The sequence below is a fragment of the Capsicum annuum genome, chromosome 12 (assembly GCF_002878395.1).
Source record: "Capsicum annuum cultivar UCD-10X-F1 chromosome 12, UCD10Xv1.1, whole genome shotgun sequence".
Taxonomy (NCBI): domain Eukaryota; kingdom Viridiplantae; phylum Streptophyta; class Magnoliopsida; order Solanales; family Solanaceae; genus Capsicum; species Capsicum annuum.
Window position 1 is genome coordinate 106,480,029 of NC_061122.1, and position 19,231 is coordinate 106,499,259.

Consider the following 19,231-nt stretch of genomic DNA (forward strand, 5'->3'; position numbering starts at 1 on the left):
TTATTATTATTATTATTATTATTATTATTATTATTATTATTATTATTATTATTATTATTACACACTACTACTACTAATCTTACTGCTATTATTTATTATTAATATTATTATTATATGTTTATTTTTTATTTAATATTTGCATATATTATATTTAGATAGTTTTATAATATTTATTTAATTTTAAATGAGATAAATATAAAAGAGTAAAAGTTCATTCAAAACTGTTTAACTATGAGTTTCTATTTTTAAGCTAATGAAATCTTTTTTTCAAATAAAGAATAATATATTTTTAAATTCAAATATTTTAAATTTTTAATAATTTTTTTTTTTATTATTATTATTATTATTATTACTATTACTACTACTACTACTACTTTTTTTTTGGTTAATATTATTATTAATACCACCACTATTATTATTAATACCACTACTATTACTGCTTTTAGTTTTGCTTATATATATAGAGAGATTATTATTATTGTTACGCACTACTACTACTAATTTTATTGTTATTATTTATTATTATATTATATTTTTAACTTTTATTTAATATTTACATAAATTATATTTAGATAGTTATATAAAATTTATTTAAATTTTTAAAGAGATAAACATGAAAGAGTAAAAGTTCATTCAAAACTCTTTAACCATGAATTTCTATTTTTAAGCTAATGAAATCTTTTTTTCAAATAACGAATAATATATTTTCAAATTCAAATATTTTAAATTTCTAAATACATTATCATTATAACATCATTAAGTTATGTCCTAAAAATTGCCACGTGGCTTTTTAATATCTTGCCACGTGGCTTCTTGTCTTGCTTTTAGTTTTGCTTTTATATATAGAGAGATTTTCTTTTTCTTTTGTTTTCTCTTTAAGCCTGTCTTACTTTGGTAACAAAGAAAATGAAATAACAAATTATAATTTAAGAACTCCTGCGGGGCTAATTTGCTTATTATTTTTGGAATAGGGAACACTCTCCCGATATATATATTATAGCAGGTCTTTCACCATTGCCTCTCTATCTACTTAATTACTATTCACGTTTAGGTCCATTAGCTAGCTAGGGATTGGATTTCTTCAGTTAATGATGCTGATGAGTAGTGGAGAAAGTAGTTGTTCATTAGTAGGGTTCAGGTTTCACCCACAGGATGATGAACTAATATGCTATTTACTGAAATTTGTCAGCGGCAAGCCGTTTAATTTGAATGCGATCACATTGAACAAATAGACTTGTATTGCAACCAAATCCATGTGATATATGTTCGGTTCAATTAGTGTGAATGAAAAATAGAGGAAATTTTTGGAGGGAAAGAGTACTCAATTACGGAAAGTCTACATTTCCAACATTGGTGGGATAAAGCAACTTTATGTGTTTTTATGGAGTAACACTTCTTCAAGTAGATAATGAGGCAAGAACCTAGAGGTGGCACACTCCGTCGTTGTCATCGCTTGCTTGGCTTCGGAAAATGATTGATGTTTTTTAGGCAAAATTTATTTGAAACTTGAAAAAACAAATGATCTGAAAGATCCAACGAAAAACGAAAATATTTTTTCCTCCATGAACATGCATGTGGAATGCGAACGCTGAAACGCTACTCGAAAGAGACACAACCCTTCAAGGAAAAGACACACTGTTTCAGACAAGGGGTGACTGTTTGGTCGGATGTGACTGTTCAGAAAAGACATACTGCTTCAGAATGGATAAACATGACTTTTCTAAAATTATACACCTTTCTGATGAGCCATTGCTTCCTTTCTGAAGGGGCACTTCATGGCTATAAAACCCTGCACTTTTTCCACAGGTTGTACGAATTTTTCTGCATTGAAAAACATTCTTCTACTTTTAAAAACTCTGTGTGATCATCTATCATTGAGTGTGTTTGAAGAATCAGAAGGTTTGAGGTAACGCTATATTCTGATTGTGAGATATTTTATCCTGGAAGGAAAAATTTCGTAACCTCGGGTACTTGAGGGAAATTAATTCCTTAAGGACACTCCATGAAATTGGAGGACTTGGTTCTATTTTCTACTTCATCTTGTTTTTTTTATATAACACACTTCTTTGATAGTTCTTAGTGAACTTGTGTTGACGGTGTTAAAACTTCATAAGTGTTCTTGATATAATCTTGAACTTGTGTTGAAGTGTTTGTGCAAACATACAGATTCTGTACCCAAAATAACAATCTTAAGGAATTAGTTATTGTAATTCGTATTATTTGGTTTCTGAAGATTAAAGCTTTATGCTTTCTACTCTGTTTGAACTTAATAAGTGATTTGAAGAAATAAAAACTTTATCACAAGTTAAAAGTCATTCAGTTAACGATTGAAAGACATAAAAATTTTATCGTTAAACTAGAAACAACTAGTGTTTAAAAGTTGCTATAAAGTTGTAATTAGTATTTTAATAAACGAACGTTGATTGTCTTTTTGTGATAGGAAAAGATGAATACTAATGTTCATATAACTGAAGGTGTGACAAGTGTGGCAAGAACGAATATTGCTACAACCAGTCGCACAACTGTGCCACCCGCTATGGCACTAGCGAAAAAGTTTGAAAAATTCTCTGGAATAGATTTTAAGCAGTGGCAGCAGAAGATGTTATTTTATCTAACAAAACCTTGTGTCTTCAAAGATTTATATCTGAAGATGCTCCAGAAGTGCCTGAAGCAACTTCGGACAAGGAGCAGTTCGTTGCATTAGAGGCATGGAATCATTCTAATTTTCTATGTAGAATTATATCCTAAGTGGCATCCAATATGATTTATACAACATTTACAGCGGAATGAAGACATCAAAAGAGTTGTGGAATACATTGAAAAAGAAATATAAGACTGAGGATGCTGAAACTGAGAAGTTCTTAGTTGCAAGATTTCTTGAGTACAAAACGATTGACAGTATGACTGTCGTATTTCAAATACACGAATTGCAAATCATCATCCTCGATCTCCCTGCTGAAGGTATGAATTTAGTAAATACCTTATTTGAATATGTTAAAAATATTCTTAATGATCATATAAACTTTATTATAGGTTTGGTTGTGAACAAAGTATTTCAAGTTGCTGTAATAATAGAGAAGTTCCCACCTTTGTGGAAGGACTTCAAAAATTACTTGAAACACAAATGAAAAAAGATGATAGTCGAAGACCTCATTTGAAGGTTGCGTATAGAGGAAGACAACAAAACCTCAGAGAGGAGGTCGAAAGGAAATTCTGCAATGAGTGGAGCTAACATTGTAGAAGATGACTCCAACAACTCAAAAAAGTGGAAGAAAGCTAAACAAGAAAGCAATCAACCTAAGAAGAAATTCAAGGGAGAATTCTTTAATTGTGGCAAGATTGGCCACAAGTAAACTGATTGTCGTACCCCAAAGAAAAACAAAAAGAAGGATCAAGCGAATATGGCTGAATCCAAGAATGAAATGGACAATCTATGTACCATGCTTCTGAATGTAACTTGGTGAAAAATCCTTGAGAATGGTGGATGGATTCTGGTGCCACTCACCACATTTGTGCTAATAAAGAGTTGTTTGCTGTATTTTCTCTGGCTCAAGGCAAAAAAAAATATCTATATGGCAAACTTTATATCTGCAAAAGTGGAAGAGACAGGAAAAGTCTACTTGAAAATGACTTCAGGAAAAGTGTTGACTCTCAACAATGTCCTTTATGTACCGGAGTTACGAAAGAACTTGATTTTCGTATCACTTCTTGACCAAAATAGATTCAAATGTGTATTTGTTTCTAGCAAGATTGTAACTAGTAAAGGGAAAGTGTACGTAGGAAAAGGCTACCTCACTGAGGTCTTTTTAAGATGACTGTAATGATAGTTGAAATCAATAAAAGTTCTATTTCTTCTTACTTGCTTGAGTATAATGAATTGTGACATGAAAGATTAGGACATGTTAATTATAAAACATTGTGAAAACTGATTAACTTAGAAGTATTGCCAAACTTTAAATGCAATAAATCAAAATGTCAAACGTGTGTGGAATCCAAGTATGCTGAGAATCCGTATAAGTATGTTGAAAGGAATTCCAATCCCTTAGACTCAATCCACACTGACATTTATGATATGAAGTCAACCCCATCTCGTGGTAAGAAAAAGTATTTTATAATTTTTATTGACGATTGCACTACGTACTGTTATGTCTATTTGCTAAACAGTAAGGCTAAAGCAAGATGCATTTAGGTAATATAAAATAGAAGTTGAAAATCAGTTAGAGAAAAAGATCAAAACAATAAGAAGTGATAGGAGTGAAAAATATTAATCTCCCTTTGCTAAAATTTGTGTATAAAATAGAATTGTCCATCAAACTACCCATATTCACCTTAATCTAATGGAATTGCGAGAAGAAAAAACCAAAACTTAAAGAAAATGATGAATACCTTACTTATAAGTTCAGGTTTACTGCAAAACTTGTGGGGGAAAGCTATCCTTACAGCTAACCGAATACTTAATAGAGTGCCCCATAATATGATACAATCAATTATATATGAAAAATGGAAAGAAAGAAAACCCAACTTGAAATATTTCAAAATTTGGGGTGTCTAGCAAACGTCCAATTTCCTATGCCTAAAAGGGTGAAGATAGGACCTAAAATAGTGGACTGCGTATTCATAAAATATGCTAAAAGTAGTAAAGCATGTCGATTTTTGATTTATAAATCCGAACATTCCGATATAAATAAAAATACAGTAATTGAATCAGATAATGTTGAGTTATTTGAACATATTTATCCATATAAAACTAGACATGAACAGTCTATTAGAGGGTCAAAACGACCTCAAGATGAATCAAGTGAGGATGTACATAATGATAAGAATCCAAGACGTAGTACACATCAAAGAATGTCAACTTAATTTGGATAGGCTTTTGTAACATTTCTCTTAGAAAATGAGCCTCAAACATTTAAAGAAGCGATGTCATCTTCAAACTCATCCTTTTGGAAAGAGGTAGTCAATAGTAAGATTAAATACATCTTGAGAAATCATACTTTGGAGTTGGTTGATCTTCCTCTAGGAAATAAAAATTTCGGTTCTAAGTTGATCTTTAAAAGAAAAATGAAAGAGGATGACACTATTGACAAATACAAGGCAAGACTTGTAGTAAAAGGATTCAAACAGAAGGAAAACCTTGATTACTTTGATATATACTCACCTATAACAAGGATAGCTTCATTCGGATGTTAATTGCCTTGGCGGATGTATATGATCTTGAAATCCATCAGATGGATATGAAAATGACATTCCTAAATAGAGAATTGGAAGAAGAAATTTACATGGAACAACCCGAGGGTTTTGTGGTTCCTAGTAAAGAAAAGAAGGTGTAAAGACTTGGTAAGTAACTCTATCGACTAAAACAAGCACCGAAACAGTGGAATGCAAAGTTTGACCAAACCATGTTGGCAAACGGGTTTAAGATAAATGAATGTGATAATGTGTTTACATTAAAGACACTCCAAATCACAAGATGATTGTTTGTTTGTATGTGGATGATATGTTGATCATCAGTAGAGATATTTCTGACATAAATGCTACAAAATAAATTCTTGAGAGCATGTTTGATATGAAAGACCTCAAAGTTGTGGATGTGATCTTAGGAATAAGGATCCATAAAACATCACAAGGGTTGACATTGTCACAGATTCATTATATTAAAAAAGTACTTGACAAATTCAAGTATTTGGAATTTGGTATTGCTAAGACTCCATTGGACGTACGCTTTGCACTTTAAAAGAATGAAGGTGAAAGTGACCCACAGTTGGACTATGCAAGAGTGTTGAGATGTTTAATGTATATCATGAATTAATATCATGAATTATACACAACAAGATATAACATGTGCTATTATAAAGTTGAGTCGGTATACGAGTAATCCCAATAAAACTCATTGGATGGCAATGAAAAGAGTTTTCGTGTATCTTAAATACACTTAAGACTATAATTTGCATTATAATAAATATCCCATGGTAATTGAAGGATATAGTGGTGCAGATTGAATTATCGGATGGAATGAAGTAAGATCCATGAGTGGATATGTATTTATTATAGGTGGAGGAGCAGTGTCTTGAAAATCATCTAAATAGACATATATTGCTCGCTCTACAATGAAATCTGAATTTATCACATTAGATAAATCCGGTAAAGAAGCAAAATGGCTTCGGAATTTCTTAGAAGAGATTCCTTATTGGCCCAAACCATTGGCACCAGTATGTATACTCTGTAAGAGCTAGACAACGATAGGTAGGGCTGAGAGCATAATGTATAATGGTAAATCTCATAATATAAGATGGAGATATAATACCATCATAGAACTACTCTCTAGTGGAATTATTACTGTTGACTATGTGAAGTCAAAGGATAATGTGTCAGATCCACTTACAAAAGGTCTATCTAGAGAGTAAGTTGAGAAAGCACCAAAGGAAATGGGTTTACGGCCTAGGAAAGGTTTGCATGTTGGTAACTCTACCCAGCAGACTGGAGATCCCAAGAGATAGGTTCAAGGAGATCAAACAAAGTTGTGACTGACAAGTTCAACATTGTCAATATACCCAACCCATTCTCATGATGTAGACAATATTTAGTAAACAAGGATAAGGCTTGTGGTGTGAAACATTTTAATGATTATCTATATTTGGCAGATTTGACCAAATAGTTTAATTTATAGGATTGGATATTTAGAAATCACTTTTGTGAGGGTGAAGTGGAAGCCGTTTCAAGGAGAATGTTAGTAAAGGCCTATTCTCAAAGCTTTCATGAAATTGGGATGTGTTCATGACTAAAACGAATAAAACCATGAGAACCATAAATAAAAAAAGGCTAGTTGTGTGGCATGTGTTGCCTAGGTGTATATTAAATCTCGACGGTTCAAAGATATCAAATCTACCGATTGACTGAGTGCTTTCGATGCATGTTCACTGCAGAAAGTTTAAAGGAAAACTCATTTATCCAGATGCAATCATTCTTTGCTTGCTGATCACATACTTGTCTGTAAATTTTTATAAAAAATAGCCATTCCCCATTCATGTGGGGGACTGTTGGGTTCAACTAGTATGAATGAAAAATGAAGGGAATTCTTGGAGGAAAAGTGTACTCAATAAAGGAAAGTCTAATTCTCCTACATTGGTGGGTGGAAAAAACTTTAATGTGTTTTTATTAACACTTCTTCAAATGGATAGTGAGGTAAGAACCAAGAGATGCCTCACGCCATCATCGTTGTCACTTGCTTGGCTCGACTTCAGATTTGGATTTGAATTTGTCAAATGATCGATCGATGAGATTAATTTTTTATACAAAATTTATTTAAGACTTGGAAAAACAAGTGATCCAAAAAATCCAAGGAAAAATAAAAATATTTTTCCTCCATGAACATGCTGTTGAATGCATGCAGAAATACTGAAATGTTACTCGAAAGGGACACAACCCTTTGAGAAAAAAATCCACTATTTTAAAAAAGGGGTGACTGTTCGATTGGACGTGACTGTTCAGCAAATACATACTATTTTGGAATGGAAAAACATGACTATTTCGAAATGATACACCTTTCCGATGAACCATTGCATTCTTTCCGAAGGGGCACTTTATGGCTATAAAAACCTGTACTTTTTCCATAGGTTGTATGAAATTTTTCTACATTATAAAATATTTTACTTCTAAAAAATCTGTGTGATCATCTACTATTGAGTGTGTTCGAAGAATCAGAAGGTTTGAGGTACCACTACATTCTTATTGTGAGCCATTTTATCCTAGGAGGAAAAATTTTGTAACCTCGAATACTTGAGGGGAATTAATTCCTTAAGGTCACTCTGTGAAATCGGAGGACTTGGTTCTATTTTATACTTCATCTTGTTTCTTCATATAACATACTTCTTTTATAGTTCTTGGTGAACTTTTGTTGAAGGCGTTAAAACTTCATAAATGTTCTTGATCTAATCGTGAACTTGTGTTGAAGTGTTTGTTCAATTATACAGATTCTATACCTGAAATAGCAATATATTCAATGAGGTGAGCACTAATCAAGCAACGTACTTTTTTACTTAGTCAAAGAAAAAATCTAGCGGTGGCAAAAATTTTAATAGGAGATTGGATGGAGTCAGAGCATGGAAAGGGTTGGACAAAGGTAAAACTATTTTTAATAAAAAAGGTTCATTCACCAAAGGGTTCAAGAAAAACCTATCAGTTTTTTTACCATAAAGGTATTGATTCGGATCATAGAATCGTGTGGCACTAAGAAAGTATCTATAGTAAAAGAGTTAAGACAACATCGCCAATTTCGACATAAGGACTATGCCTTGTGTCACATCATGAGGAAGTTTGTCTGGGGTTATGATTAGAATAATAGGGGAGAGGGAAATATTAGATCATTTTATCTCTAATATCAAAAGCAAGTTAACTCTTGTTCGAATTCACAAGAAGATCAGATGGAGGCAGGCTCTTATTATTGGTTACCTAATGATAATATTCCTAGAACTAAATTATCTGATTAAGAAGGGTGTGAACGCACCCAGGCTTATGTTCCGTCGGTTGAAGAGTCATTATCAGAGTTGAACAATCTTTTGAACAATCAGGAGTTCAGAAACCTGCTACAAAATTTGCTCATAATAGAATCAATTTCTGAACAAAGTTAGTTGAAGGAACCAACATGATGATGAGTGTTACATATGAAGATAATAATAGTTCTGAGATGCAAGTGAACTCTCCACTGATTTTGAGTTGTACTGATATATTTCCTATTGATAAAATATGGGATCAAATTGATGTTGAGCATGATCTGAATCTTCATAGTACGCATGTGACAAGTCGGTCATGCTCAAGTACTTGAATAACTTGAGAAGATTTGATAAAAGAGATATCCTAAAAACTTAATTGAAAAAAGATGTTATTTTCTTTTTAGATTTAATGTTTAGTGTTTGGTGAGAATTTGTGGTTCATGATCCATTTGTAAATTTAAAAAGAAATATTTTTCACCCCCACTTTTTCTTAAAATATCTTTTAATTAATTTTCTCTCTTCACTTTCTCTTATTTTTTCTTCAAACTCTAAATCTTTTCATTAGATTTATCTTCTTCTCCAATCTCGAAACTCATAATTCGTTGTTATAAAATATATAAACTTTTGATTTCAAGCATTTTGACATCCATATTGATATATTTTGTTATTTTTATTTTATTTTTGGGCAACATGAAAATTATTTTTTTTTCGTAAAAAGCTTTCATTACTTTTTTTTTTTAAATTTTTGATCATTTTTTTGATTCTCATCGAAATATACTCTATATCTAGTAAGATCATCATCACTTTAGCCGTTGTTATGCATATGAATTTAAATTTTTTCTATTGTTCTTAAAGCTCTCATTTTCTCGGTATAGGTTCCAGCTTCAATAGTTACAATATTATAAAAAGTCGCACATCCCCTTTTATTTCTTGATGAATGTAGTAGGAAGAATTCGTAAAATATGTTGCCCAACCTCAACATAAGTAGTATCCTCATTTTCTGTAGCATGAGATCTTTAAAATGCAGATAATAACAGTAATATTGAAATGTGAGAATATGACAAATTGAAAAATAGAAATGTATGAAAACAGAACGAAAATATTTTGTATCTTCTTCTACTATACACACAAAATCGAAAAATAGAAATATATGAAAACAGAACGAAAATATTTTGTATCTTCTTCTACTATACACACAAAACCGCGTGCATAATCTCTCAATCTCGATCTTTATCAATTTTTAAAGTCATTATATCATCATTCTTTTACTGAAACATCTAACGTAAATTATTTGTCAATAATCCATCACATGATATATATATATAAACTAGACTACTACATGAATAATATAAATCACTCAACTACATCATTTATCTATAATCAACCAATCACTCGATATATATTATAGATTATACTACTATTTGATTATAAAAGAAATTAATTAATTAACTAAAATAAAATAAATGAGTCAAAATTATTTGAATATGATAATAATATTTTATTATATCATATGCGAGTTTTCATCAATTGGTGGCATGACCTAATAAGTTTGTAAACAAATACTTATTGTAAATTTTTTTTCACAAAATAAGATTGTGCTAAATTAAATAGATTGTAATTAAATAAATTAAATGGATAAGTTTTTTCCTTCACCCTATACAGCTTGAAAGGATAATAATTAGATAAATTAAACAGGACATTTCAAACTCTAAATTGATAGCTATATACTAAATTGCCCCTTCACCTTATTGCATAATGCACATAATAATATATCATTAGTGATAAAAAACACATATTTTCAACTGCAGAGTTGTAAAATTTTTGCCCTAAATTCTTATCAGTTCACTATGTCTTCAAGACAACAAGATTACCTCAATGATAAATATAAATCTTTTCTGATGTTTCAGATGACTAAGACATTTTTTATGTTGCAACAGAAAAAAATAATAAAGAAAAGAATATGGAAGAGTTCGAGGGGTCTAATTCATTTCTATAATAAGGTTGGCAAAAATGCGATGATTGGAGGTCTGTACTTTTTGATCATCGATTCATGAGTATAGATCATACTAATGATTTATCATGTATGTAAAGAGTGATCTAGATGCTACTGTAATCTATAATCGATATTTGTGGTTTGGTATTAAACCCTCTCCTTATACGACCTAAAAGGACTGTAATTTTAAATAAGTTACAGTTTGGGCTTCTTAAAATTCACAAGTACAGACCATTCAATAGATAGTAGACTATGCAAATTGTATCATCTACTGATGTTATTTTTGATGAAATATATTATCTAATATACTATAGATTATTCTATGCATCGATACTTGACTGTTAAACAGGTATACTGTCGATCATTTGAATATATTAACAAGTAAGATAGGATTAAAAATACATAAAATAAAATAATATAAAATAACCTCATTGAAACAATGCAAAATAACTAAATCGCAATATATAAGAGTCCACAATAGTTGGACACATGATTTTATGAGTAAGGAAAAGTAATGCTTATGAATGTTCTTATGACAAGTAATGCTTGAGAGCAAGTAGTCTTTCTCAAAGCATATGTTTGTTCTGAGTCATTAATTTTTACTACCATTGCTCTTACTTATACTCATATGATCATGTGTTCAATTGTTGTGTACTCTTATATGATATGATTTAGTTGTTCTACAATGCTTGAATGGTTTTAGTTAATTTTATTTAATTTCCTCCCTTTTTGATCCTATCTTACTTGTTCATATATTCAATCGATCGATCGTAGATTTATTTAACAATCATGTATCGATGCATAGACTAATATATAATATGTAAATATAGAATAGACCTAAACATCTATTATAAATCAGAAATGTAATATATACAAGATATCGTTAGAGGTCTAACATCAACCATATGAATATATTGACAAGCCATATGACTAAAAATGAAAAAATTAAATTAAGTTACATTAAATTAAATTAGTTAGCATCATTAAAGCATTGCAAAACAACCAAATCACATCATATGAGAGTACACAGTAATTGAACACCCTATCAATTGAGTATAAGTAAGAGTAATAATAGTATGAATCAATTACTTAGAACAAACCTATGCTTTGAGAAGGACTACTTGTTCTCAAACATACCTTGTCATAAGAACATTCACAGACATCACTCTTTCTTACTCATTAGATTATGTGTTCAATTGTTGTGGACTCCTATATGTTGTGATTTAGTTGTTTTGCATCGCTTGAATTATGTTATTTTAATTTATTTTTTATTTTTCCCTCTTTATTCCTATTATAGTGATTTAGGATAATTGCATGCCATAAATATCACTTGATCATGTTCAAAAGTGATATGGACTTATAATTGATGTAGCTAAATGACTTTACATTATTTTGGTGGTGTTAATTGGCCTACTTTAATTTAATTTAATTCAATTTCTTTTTTAGCCATAATTTTAACTTGTTCACTTATTCAAGTGGTTGACTGTAGACCTTTACATTTGTCAAGTATTGATGCACACAATAATCTATAGTATATTGTACCTATAATTACATTAGTAGATGATAAACCATAAAGATAGTCTACTATGTGTTGAACGTTCTGAACTTGTCAATTTTAGGAAGATCGTTTTAACTAAATTTGCAGATCTAAAATAATCTTAGGGTTTATGATTAGGGGAAAAATTCCTCTCCCATTCATCATGTAACTAATTACCAAGTTGTTTGAATTGCAACTTAAGATTTCTCTCTTCATTACGCTTGTAATCATGTAATTGCAACTTAATTCTCCGCTCTCCGTTACACTTTTAGTCATGTCGGCTATGAACCATTGCGATGAAGAAAAATAGCCATTGTCTCCTTATATGCATATTTTCAAATCTAACATTTAGGAGTTTCCTCCCATTCACCCAAAAATTCACCATCAACAACTACGTATTCTATAATAGACATAATGTATTTAAATAATTGTATTGAATAGACTCAAATAATGGTTAATGAGCTTAGACTTAATAGACTGCAGTCGTCCTCTTCTTACCAAATTTTTGTACAGTTTTTGATCAGAACTAGCCTAATAGTTTTTTCGATGACCACCTGAATAATACAACGGATTAGAGCTTTAGAACAAGCTAAGGAGTGTTGGAATACTGCTACTAAGCCTAGAATCAATTTTAAAAAATAGAACTGATTTTCAAGATTTTTGATTGAAACAACAACAACAACAACAAACCCAGTGTATTCCCACATAGTGGGGCCTAAGGAGGGTAGGATGTACGCAGTCCATACCACTACCTTTGATGAGGTAGAGAGGCTATTTTTGATTGACCCCCAGCTCACGATATAATGAAAATGTAGGGATAAAAATATAAGAAAATGGCTGAAAATAATAGAGGTAATGTCGGTTTTTGATAGATGCCAGAAAGATCGATGAAAAATCACCAAAAAATTGCTGAAAAATTACTAAAAAATTGATGAAAAATTAGCTCCGTTGAAAAGCTTGTGGATTTTTTTAAAGTTTAATATCTAATATTTATTTTTAGACATGGGCTAAAGTTTAATTTTTAAACCATAGGAACTGAAGGGGGGTGGGACTAGAGTGCATGTTTTAAATTTGTGTGCTGGGATTGACACTTTTTTATGGTTCCATTAGGGTGTCTCTTTTTTCAATTATTTGAGACTAGTCTCTTTGTCAAAGAAAATTTGAAAAAGTGTCTACAATATTAACTCCCCCAAATAACTTCATCATCAAAATCTATAGGTTGAAGATTCATGTCACGGTGGAGGGGAAGTGACAAAACTATTGATCCTCTTGGGCGTGTGGTTTGGTAAAAAGAACTTCATATATATAGTGTGTACTCATTTTGATTCTTGAATTATATATTGAGTTGTTTATTTTCTTAGCTTATAGATACAGTTCTAATTAAATAGTGAGCTTTAATCTGTAATAGTAGTTGGTAATACAATTTATAACATATTTAACCCTTTTTAAGATTCTTCTATATTACTCTCATTATAGAGTGATAGCTGATGAGTCGTGAATTTGCCACTCATTTTCACTCAACATTCGTACATATTACTATGTTTTGAATGAATGTGCGAGACATATTTGTGATTAAATGCACTAATATCTATGTTTTGCAAGCACATAGGTAATGGGATGAAAATATATGTATACGAGTTGAGAAAGATCAAAAGAAGAAAACAAGTGCAATTTGAAGACCTAGAGCAAAACATAGCCTCAGATACCACAATCGCGGTCAATCAAGCAGGCCAACATAGTGCGATCGCGTGGAGCTGGCCACGGTCACGGTAGCCGCAAACACAGATAAATTTCGCGATCACGACCTAGTGTAAAAACTACCCAAGGACAGAAATATAAATACACACAGCTGATCCCAAATATCCTCATATTGACTCAAACCCTATCTTTTTGGTCAATTGATTCCCAATTATTAGAACTTTGTCTACTTCTTAGTTATCATTTTTGGAGGACAATTATTGTATTAATTATGGGTGAAGAATACATTGGAGTAACTTCCAAGTGAAGAATTAGCAAACTCCCATTAAAGATTTTTTGAAGTTCAAAGTTTGGAGTAACATTCACTTAGTCTTTCATAAATCAAATCAATGAAGATATTGTGGTCTAGCTTTCTTACTACTCTTATGTGTAGCTAGTTCTTCCTCTTTGGATTATGCTAGAATAGGGTGCAATTGTGTGTGAGTTGTTATTCATTTGTACATATGTTAGTTTGTTGATGATGGATTAAACTATTTCTTGACTAAATTTGTTGAGATTTGTGGATGAAAGCCCCATTACCCAAATGCGTTTGTAGGTGAAAATTTCAAGCTCTTGAAAGCTTAAATCATCCTTGAAAGAGGGGTTTGGATGAACTTTTGGAACCCACATCATCCTTGAATGAGAGATGTGGGAGCAAAGCAATAGTAGATAGTTTATGGGTATAGTTTGCTAATTATCACTATCTTAGACATAAAGGTGATTGTGAGGTTCGCTATACCTTGGGTATATCCTAGAAATAGGGGTGGATAATTGAGTTATTGGGTGGCTTTAGTTGACACACTAGTTTAGTACTCGAAAAGGTCAATTGAGACTACGTAGAAAAACTAATCCCCAGGACTTCCAACCTAGCCCACCACATCATCAATAATTAGAATTTACACTGAATCATCATGTTTCTATGCATAACTTGCCCCTAGGAAAGCATAATCCCAAGATTCATTCTTAATTGATTATACTCTAGTTATTTATAGCCCCGATTAGTCCTTTAAAAGTCCGTAAATAAACATTATTTTGATACTCACTCAAATACCCCAACTTTTACATAATTGTATTCTAGGTTTGAATTTAGCAATTTTCCTTTATTTCAAGCTAATTTGATTGCCACATACATTATTCCTCGTGGATTCGATCCCGACTCAAAGTTGGATAAATATATTAACGATGATCGCCTTGCACTTAAATTGACGTGTAAGTTGAGCATTATTAAAAATGGCTCCATTACCGGGGAACAATTTGGCGTATTGAGTTAGTTTGAGATTTTAGACTATTTGCTTGATGTCAAACTTGTAAATTTTTGTGTGTGATTTTTTTTGTTCCCTTTGTTAAGTATATTTTATTTTCATTTATTTGTCACTATTGCATCTTGGGACAAATATGATTTTGGTAGTTGGAAATCTTATCTTGATAATACATGTCTATATTGTGATGGACCCTACTTCCGACAAGATTGTAAAAATACTCCCCGAAGAGAGATGAAGGCACCATCCCGATCCTATTGGGAGTTTGATTGTTCTTTATATGGTGGTCAAGATGGACATTGGAGTGATTGTCCAAATGCTCCCTCCCCTTGTTATGATAACCAAAATATTTGTTCTTCTTATGAGTTTGATAGGTGTCATGATGAAATAAAGGAAGAACAATATGCCGGGTACAATAGTTTTGAAATAATTCTTCAAACTCTTTTGGATCGAGAAAATACATTAAAGGAGGACATGCATGACTTGCATCAATCCAATGAGGCATTTAAAAAGGGAGATTGTCAAGATAGAGGAAACTGGCAAGGAAACAAATCCTCTAGATACCATTACCTTGCTCACTTTTCAATATAAGGATGATTAAGAAGAAAGACCAAGCTATGTGGTAAATGAAAAGCTTGGTAGTGAAGAGTCCTCAGTGATTTCCTTACCAACCGAACCTAGCATAGTTGAAGATGCCAAAATTAAGGAAATAGTGCGAGAGTCAAAATAAGAAGCTAATAAATTCTCTTATAAAGACTCTAGTCCATCTCGAGGTGAAGATGCCAATAGGGATGAAATTCAAAAATTAAGGGATAGACCTCACTCAAATCATTTTTCAACATTGTGCTTAATGGATATGACAAGAGTCCATATACCTAGGCAAATTAGGGACTATAGGGAGAATGAGCACCATCACTATATATTGGGCTTTGACATTCGAAAATAGCACATGAGATCCCCATACTTGAAGGTCAAGGATCTCAACTTCTGAAGTATAACTAGTGGCCCATTGAAGTTCTCACCGTTACCCAAAGAGATAAATAGAAAATTTGATGTGAAATTGGATAAAATGTTCAAATCTTTAAAGTTGTGAGATAGAAGCTTTATCATCATGTCCTCATCTCTATCATGTTTCACCTTGGAAGATTTGAATCTTCTGTTCCTCTGCCGCTCAACTCATATTAAGTAAAATTTAGGATAGAGATTTAAATCTTCCAAGTCGAAACATAAATAATAGTCAAACTGGTGTCTTGCAACAAAGGATGGGAAGCAACCCATCATGCTATGAAAGTGGCACATATTTTTTTATTTCTGCATGATAAAGTAGATTTTATTTTTGTTTATGCACTATCCATGAAATTATGGTGCTATGAGGAGTGTTGACTGAAACTGAGAAAGGGAAAGTGTGAAATTATTGTATTTTGGACTGAGCAGGGGAGTTAGAGGACCTAATAATTGGTCTCAGGTACTGTGATCGTGGCCTGTGTCACTGTGATTGAGGTAGCTAAGTGTCCATGATCACGAACATCTGACCACGATTGCAGTTAGATCAGTTTAAAAGACCACTCGACTGCTTAATTCTCTTACACTCCTTTCTCTATTTTTCTCTCTAAAATTGCACCCAAAAGCTAAAAGTTTTTTTGCATAATCAAAGAGATCATTGCATCCCCATGTATCCTACACTATGGTGCTCAACCACAAAATGGAGAACTATGACCATATCCACTTCATGGCCCTAGAGTGTCACAATATTTACTAAAGTGACCTCTTAAAGACAAAGCTACTCCTGGAGAGGGATATTTAGATGAACAATGTGGTAGAGAAATTTCTAGACTTTTTCAATAGTTTCGCTGCTACTGGGTGGATTTGTTTTGCCTCAGACCCCTGCATTGCCAATGTGCACTGGGTGTGAGAATTCTATGTGAATCTCAGTATAGTCTCTCTCTCAAACCCAGTGATAAAAATTATGGGAAAGGATATGCATTTTGGTGCTGAATAGATAAATAAATTATATGTGCTCCCAGACGTATACATGATTGAGTTCTACACAAAGAGTTGTGAGCCAAAGACCTGTATAGCTCATATACTATGTCCTGGTAGAGAGGTCTTCTAGACTACCACAAAAAGAGAAATCTCCATGAATGAATTCATAGTTGAGGCCTAAATTTGGTTGAATATCATCTGCAGTCGAGTTTCACCATGCACATATATGACTACTATCACTGATATACAAGCTCGAATGGTGGCCTGTATCTTGTTTGGCACCACTCTTAACATGGGCCAGATTATGATTTCAGAATAGAGGCATTTCTAGAGTCAAGGTGGTACACTTTTTATCTTTTCTTCTCTTATTACTGAGTTGTGTAGGAAATTTAAAGTAGAGGAGTATCCAATAGATACCTGGGTGAAGACGAATCCCCGCATCTTCCCACTCAAAATTTGAGGTGAGGGTACACCTTATAAGAGTAAAAAGAGAATGATCGACTTTGGCATGTCAACAACTGAAGAGTCAGAATTATACAGACCATCCACTACTGGATCTTTGGAGGATATTGGTATGGATATTTGGGTCATCAAAGAGATGGTATCAGGATTGCTTTAGGGCACGAGAGAGTCCTTCACCAGACGCCACTCTTATGTGTCCTGCTCAGACTATGAGAAGTATAAGGAGGAGCAGGAGAAGTAGGAAGCCACAATTGCTAGGATTAAGAGGGCATACTCAGCATTGGCGGAGTCTCACAGGGAGCTTCAATACTCCCATGAGAAGATAAGAAAGAGGGAGAATATGTGGGAAAAATTCTTTAGCAAAATATAAAAGGGGTTTAAGGGCTTGTGAAAGGTCCTCAAACCCCACGATAGATTGTTTTCTTCCAGGGTTGAGAGTGATGATGAAGCCCCCACTAAGTGGTTTAATACTGGTGCTGGTGAAGATGATGTAGAGTCAGTAAAAGAGAGCAGCTTTTGATGCTATTTTAGGGAGCACTCCTATCTTTTGTTTGTGTTTTTATTGATTATGCAGTGAAGACGCTGCTAGCTTTTCAGTTGGGGATGCCTATCTTTAGATTTGTATTGTTTTGATATATTTCTAGATATTTTTTGATATTTTTTTTACTGACACTCTGGACTATTTTTATTTATTTTTGGGTTGCTACATTTGGGTACTCTGATGGTGTCCATATTTCATGGATTAGTTATTTTATTTATTATAGTTTTCTGTTTTACTTTAGTTTTATTTTGACTATGGTGATGTCTGATGAGCTTTTCCATACGATAGATTGATTGATGACTTTCTTAAGGGAAAAACGTCATGATTGGGTTTTGAGACATGGATGCAGGGAAAGTCTGAGTACTCGTAGCATCAAGGTCACAAATGCAAGGGAAGTCTGAGTACCTGTGGCATTTCGGATTTGGGATCACATTCATACGTATGGCAAAAATGAAGTAGTCATATAGTTGGTTTTCCCGTATGAAAGACACAATGTGAGGCAAAAGATTGGGTTGTTTCCTTGGTTAGCCTTTGTTGGTGCAAATGCATTAGCAAACACCCCCCTCCATCCAAAATTTTTCAAAAATCAAGGACATGGACGTGAGCAATCTTGTAAAAAACTTTTTCTCTTTTTGTGACTCCAAATTTTTTGGCTTGTAAAAATTTATAGATAATCCATTTTTGTCTCTACCGGGAGGGGCAATTAAGCCCCCTTAGTGAATTTACATGCCATATGCAGTGAGTTTATTTGTACCAATCTCATGTATACTTTTGTCATCTAGAACTTGCCCCATTAGTCTCTCAAGGCTAGATTTTGATTGTATTTGATTGGTGAGATTATATTAGGCCATCTTTGTGACATTAGATGCCCACTTAGCCTAAAATGTCTACCCGTGCATAGATGTTATCCATAGATGTTAAAATAGGGGCAAGCCTATGGTATGACACTTTTTAGCATAGAGAGTTCTTATGAGGGACAAAGTTTTACACTTAAATTCCTCGTTGCATATTTGGTAGCTTGGTGTGTGGAATTTTTCTTTTTGTAAGGAGCATATGAACAAGTTGAGGTGGGTGATTTTTTCATCCCCTGAGAAATGAGGCAAAATGAGGATAGTGCAGTTGAGGTAAAAAAAGTGAGTCATTTCTAGAGTATCGGTGATTGTTTCATTGTTTCTCTTTGAAGTCTTTTACATTCTCATTATTGCATTTTATGTTGAGGGGTGTTGGGAG